This window comes from Podarcis pityusensis, assembly GCF_964106645.2.
Source record: "Podarcis pityusensis genome assembly, chromosome: 10".
Classification (NCBI taxonomy): domain Eukaryota; kingdom Metazoa; phylum Chordata; class Lepidosauria; order Squamata; family Lacertidae; genus Podarcis; species Podarcis pityusensis.
The window spans coordinates 43333186-43339081 of NC_138035.1; positions in this window are offsets into that span (position 1 = coordinate 43333186).

The following is a 5896-nucleotide window of genomic DNA, read 5'->3' on the forward strand; positions in this document are numbered from 1 at the left end:
ATGGGATTCTTCCCCTTGCCACCCCATTATTACTTAGACACATTTAACGCCAGAATATAATTGGGCTGCCTGTGCAGACATTGTTGCAAGAAGCTGCGTGCACACCTGCTCCCAACTAGACACAAAGAAGAGAATGAAAAGCCCATCAGGTGCCCAGACTATCAGGTTCCCAGGACTGACACCGTTCAAAGCAAAACCTTCACGGCTGCTCGAGGAAAGGGTGGGGGGAGCCAAACAAAAAAATATATACACAGATGTGCCTTTTCAACTGTTCTGCTTGGTAGATTTCCAGCCTCTGATAAGGTGGCCAGGTTCTCAAGAAGAGAAGGCTCCCTTTAACTGTTGTGTTGCTGAGGGAATTTCAATAGGTATACTTTATCATGCAATCAGAACCTGCTGGTATTCCCCTTGTGCACACAAATATTAAAGGGGAAGGAGCCCTGTCTGCTTTTGTATCTGGCCACCTTACCCTTTGAGTGTGGTCCATCTTTTATTGAGGTACAAATAAGGCACAAAACTGCGTGAGGTTCACTGGGTCACCTTGGGCCCGTCATTGTCTCAACCCAACCTGCATCACAGGATTGCTAAGAATTGCTAAAAGTTTGTTTTGATTTGGCTTTGGTGCGTAAAGGTGTGTAAACCTGCAGTATCATCTCATCCTTTATATACCCAACTGATCACCGCACTCTGCAAGTGAGGTCCTCCAGAATAAACCATCTTATCAGGAAGTCCATTCTGCACAATGTAGGAACTGCACCTTTAGTGTTGTGACACCCAGTCTTTGAAATTCTCTCCCCTGGAATATTAGACAGATACCCCTCTCTGTTGTCTTTTTGGCTACTGAAGACATTCCTCTTCCAACAAACCTTTTGATCTTCCCCAGTCTGCATCTGTATTGCAATTGTTCTAAGATATTTCACTGTTTTGTTTTCTTATTTATGTGTTTGCTGCTTTGGGCTCATGTGGAAGGAATAGTGGAGGAAGAAGAAGAAGAAGAAGAAGAAGAAGAAGAAGAAGAAGAAGAAGAAGAAGAAGAAGAAGAAGAAGAAGAAGAAGCAGCAGCAGCAGCAGCAGCGCATAGGTGCCTCTCCTTGTCAGGGTGAGGTTATAAATTACCATTCTCTCCTGAAACCCTTTCTTTTCTGTGGAAGATCTTTGTTCAAAACCCTGCAGGAATTTCCTGGTTGACAACCAACAAAGTCAGCCTCAGTTCCCAATCTGTAAACTTGGAATAATAGTGTCTTGCCTCAAAGGATTAGTGTTAGATGAATGCGACACCATATTAGTCATTCTAAACAGGAAAAGTACTATGATAATAATAATTAACTGCCATTCCTTATTTTATCCTCCTCCCTTTTTTAGATAGTATCAGGGAAGACAATAATTATTTGTTGAATAAGGAACAAATTTTTCCAACAGCATAAAAGTACCCATTTTATATCAGAAATCACAGGGGGAACTTAGCTAAATGGATGCCTGTAATCTGGAACATAATATGCTCAAACCTGACTGTCACCTGTCAACAGCTGCCTGCTGCACACCGTCACTTATAAACCCTTCCCACAGGCATTAGCCAAGCTGCCGTGATATCGAGTTCACAACATTTTCACTGTTGGGCAGACAGGTGTGAGGGCTAAAATGATGGGGTGGGGGAATTATACAGCTGCTCTGAAGTGAAAGGAGGGGGAGAACAACCTGAATGCAAGGACACTTTTTGGCAAAGGACAGAGAAAGTGGGGAAGCAGAGGAGCAGGTAACCCCGTGACAGTTGGCTGAAGGAGATGAAGTAGTCTGACAATAGCTCTTGTATTAAAGGCCCTGAAGCTGCTTTTGTTTCCCTCTCTGTTTCTTAAAGAGCTATTCTGCTAAGCTGTATCTGGTGCCCATTGGGGCAGATGACAGAGGCACTCCAGCAGGTGGAGACAATGCCAATGGTAATTTTAGATTTGTTCCCATCCTCCTTTATGTTGAGTTCAACACAAAGGGCAACGAAACTGACTAGACTGGTTGTAAGTAAGAAAGCTGAGGTCTGGCTGATGGCAAACTAAGCTTGGTGCGGTAGTACCCAAATGGATTGGCATCTGTTGTTACAGAGTTAGAAAACAATCAATATCTCCCCTACCCCTGAAATGCAGGGATGCGGGTGGCACTGTGGGTTAAACCACAGAGCCTAGGACTTGCCGATCAGAAGGTCAGCGGTTTGAATCCCTGCGACAGGGTGAGCTCCCGTTGCTCGGTCCCTGCTCCTGCCAACCTAGCAGTTCGAAAGTAGGTCAAAGTGCAAGTAGATAAACAGGTACCACTCCGGCGGGAAGGTAAACAGCATTTCTGTGTGCTGCTCTGGTTCGCCAGAAGCGGCTTAGTCATGCTGGCCACATGACCCGGAAGCTGTACGCCGGCTCCCTCGGCCAATAAAGCGAGATGAGCGCCGCAACTCCAGAGTCGGTCACGACTGGACCTAATGGTCAGGGGTCCCTTAACCTTAACCCCTGAAATATGTTAGTGGTACAGGCAAATAGATATAATTATGATCTTATTTTCCTTTGCACTTAGTTATCTATGCAAAACTGAGGTGTACATATGGCATTGTAATGAGCGTCTAGATATTGTCACGTGAGGATAAACACATATATTTATTCTGTTGAGGCATCACAACATCCAAATCTCTGGTTGCTCATCACGGGCTTCATTCTCAATATTTTTTCTCTGTTCTTACTCTGAAGCAGGTTTTTCCTAGTCATTCTTTTTTAGCCCTTTGTGTTCTCTGTTCAATTCCCTTGCCGTTCTGGTACCACATGAAGTAAACATATTCATGGCCTGCCACATGGATGCTTCACATGGCTATGTTTTTGAGTGGCTGTCCATGCCATGGGTTATGTTTCTGAATTAGGCTACACCCAAGTCTAAAATGACTCTTGATTCCACCTGAGCTTTGCTCCTCCTTTAAACATGAGTGGCAGGAGAGAATCAGCTGCCAAGAAGAAAGCACATATTTGCTGTGTTTCTCACAATCCTGCCATGCACAATAAGGTTGCGCACTGACTTCGACTAGGGGAGAAAGTATGGTTTAATCCTATAGTCTTAGCTGTTGTACAGTACTTTCAGAAATTATCAGGGGAAGCATTTCAGATAGCAACAAGCAATATCCTCATCAGCTAGGGTTGCCAGATGGGAAAAGAGGACAGGGCTCCTGCACTTTTACCAAATGTCAGGGCCAGCAAAAGATATTGTACCACCTGATATAAGCCAACACTCCATCTTCTTTGCCCATGGATGTCTGGGGGAGAAGGGCTCAAGGGCAGTTAGTTGGCCCAGGGTTAAATGTTCCCCAGATTTCCAAATTCTATTTTAAAATAAAGGGTGAGCCTATAGCAATTGTACAACCTGAGGTATGAAATAAATTGTACAAACATTATTCTGTTTTTAAGAACTAGCCTACCCTCCTCTTTCAGTATTTCATTCCCAGCTTGCTGCTGACAGAAACTTTCAAGTGAGACATAGGGCACTGTGCCACTATTGTTATGTTGGATGAAATAGGTGGCTGAGCAACTTCCAGCACTGCTGCCATCATGAACAGCGGATCCCACAGTAGCGCATGCCAGCCGTGCAGTTAAGGACAATCTGGGAGTAATTATCCTTGCAAGCCCCACCCCACCCCGGGTCAGGGTGGGGAGAGCTTTCCCTCCGGATCGTCCGATAACTGCCTCTCTCTCCAATGGAATGCCGGGACAGGGACGCAGAGTGCATAGCACTGTACGTATTGGAAACTCCCCAATACAGTCACCATGAGTGGAAGTACTTCTGTTTCTTTTAAGATGGATCTGAATTTGGACTTAAGAAACAGACGTGTTCTGGATGAAGCAGAAAGATAACCTGTTAAATGAATCAGCCACTGAGTGCCAAGGTTTTGATCTGGAGAGGACTCTCGTTGTCATTGGAATGCTACGTAAGTGAAGGGGAGCCTTTGTTCTCATATTATATTATATTATATTATATTATATTATATTATATTATATTATATTTATATTATAAAATTTACGTTATATTTGCTGTGCTATGATTCGACAAGCCTTCACTGAATGGATTACAACTATATATGGAATGCAAGAGGGATTCAATACGAACTTATAATTTTCGGAGTACTTGAAAGAATAGACTGTGTGAAATACTGTTATGACGTGTGACATTGCCTACTCAAGATGGCTCTGATTCTGATTTATTATGGTTTTGGTGAGACACCAGCTTGTTAGAAGGTTGGAAAGGATCAAAAGAGACAAATGCTGGAAGTAAGCCAGGAGTCACAGCTGGACGCTGGAGTGCTTTCAGTTTTGGAGAAGCAAAATGGAGAAGTTGTAGCATAATAAGAAATGAGTTCTCGAAGGAGGGGCAATGTTGAAGAGAATTGATTGACTACAACATGAAGGAAAAGAAGAAGGTAAACAAATATTTCACACAGAAAATTACAGGATATAAATTCCCTCTGCAAGTTAATCGATATGGATTTATTAAATACAAACAAAAGTCATCACACATGGCTGCTAAAACAAAGGATTAAGATCGGAATCGTGGTATTTGGACTAATGAAGAGAATTGAAGAAGGACCAAGGAATAACATCAACTCCTGATAGCTGGAACACAGGAAGTCATCCAAAAATATTGAATTTGGAACTGATTAATTGGCTTTTTTATTGTATTATGATTTGGTATGATTTGGTAATGAAATATTAATTAAAAATATTTTTAAAAAAGAAACAGGTGGCTGAGCAGGAGGAATGAATATTTTAAGGAAATGTTAAACTAAGTTGCCACCATCCCAGCAAAGCGCCACTGGCACAACCTTTTCATCTCCAAACTACTTAGAGCAGGCGACTTGGAGACTGCAACTCTAGAGCAGCTTTCATCAATCTTGCATCCTTCAGATATTTTACACCACAACACTCATCAGTCCCAGCGTGGCTGTAGTCCAAAATATCTGGAGGGTAAGGCTGCTCCTGAAGTTCTGTGCCACAGTAAGTAGTTTGGAGATGAAATGGTTAAAAAGATTAAATGGTTAGAAATAGAAAAGTAACTGTATTTAACAAGATGCAACAAGAAACAGATGCTCATATGCTGGTAGGCAAAATGATCAATTACTAAGTTCTTGGTGTTAACTGTTTCACATCAATGATACTACCTAAAATGGTTTGTGTACTTGATAGTAGCCAAATCCAATAAAATTTAACTGGACTGCACCTAGCTATATGAGCTGTACTGATTTATTGGGTTATAAAACACAGCCCTTGAAAACTTTAATAATCCAAACAACTTGGGCAGAGGGAAGGAAAGGCTTCAAACGGCAAGACAAAAAATACCTTAAGTGAACAAATTGTTTGGCACATGTGGCCATGTTGAAGTCTCACTAGCTGTAATGTAGCTATTAGCACATTATATACATCACTAGTCAATGTCCTTTGCCTATTATGGTCACAAATGTGTAGATGCCAAGCCTCAAATCAATGTTTCACTTCAGATATAAACCATGATGGTTCAAATCGTGACAGAGACTTGGCAATTATAAGGTTTCCTTTATTTTCCAAGGTGTTTTGTATTCTGCCCTTTAAGATATTGGTCTATCTATTTTGGCTTTTCAACAATTGGTGCCAATGGGGGATTCCTTTCCAATGCAAATACTGGCTTCAGAGGAAGGATTTCCCCCAGAACTGAAGCATGGGAGGAAAGGATTATACCCCCCTCCCTCCCAGCTGCAAATATGATAATTATGCTCCCCCCTCCCTCACTTGAGGTGACTTAAATGAGGGGGAGGAACTATGTAGGTTAAATCTAAAGATGCATGTAATCACATGGCCCTGAAATAGTATGTCCTACACGCAAACCTTGTACTACATGTTAATCCAAA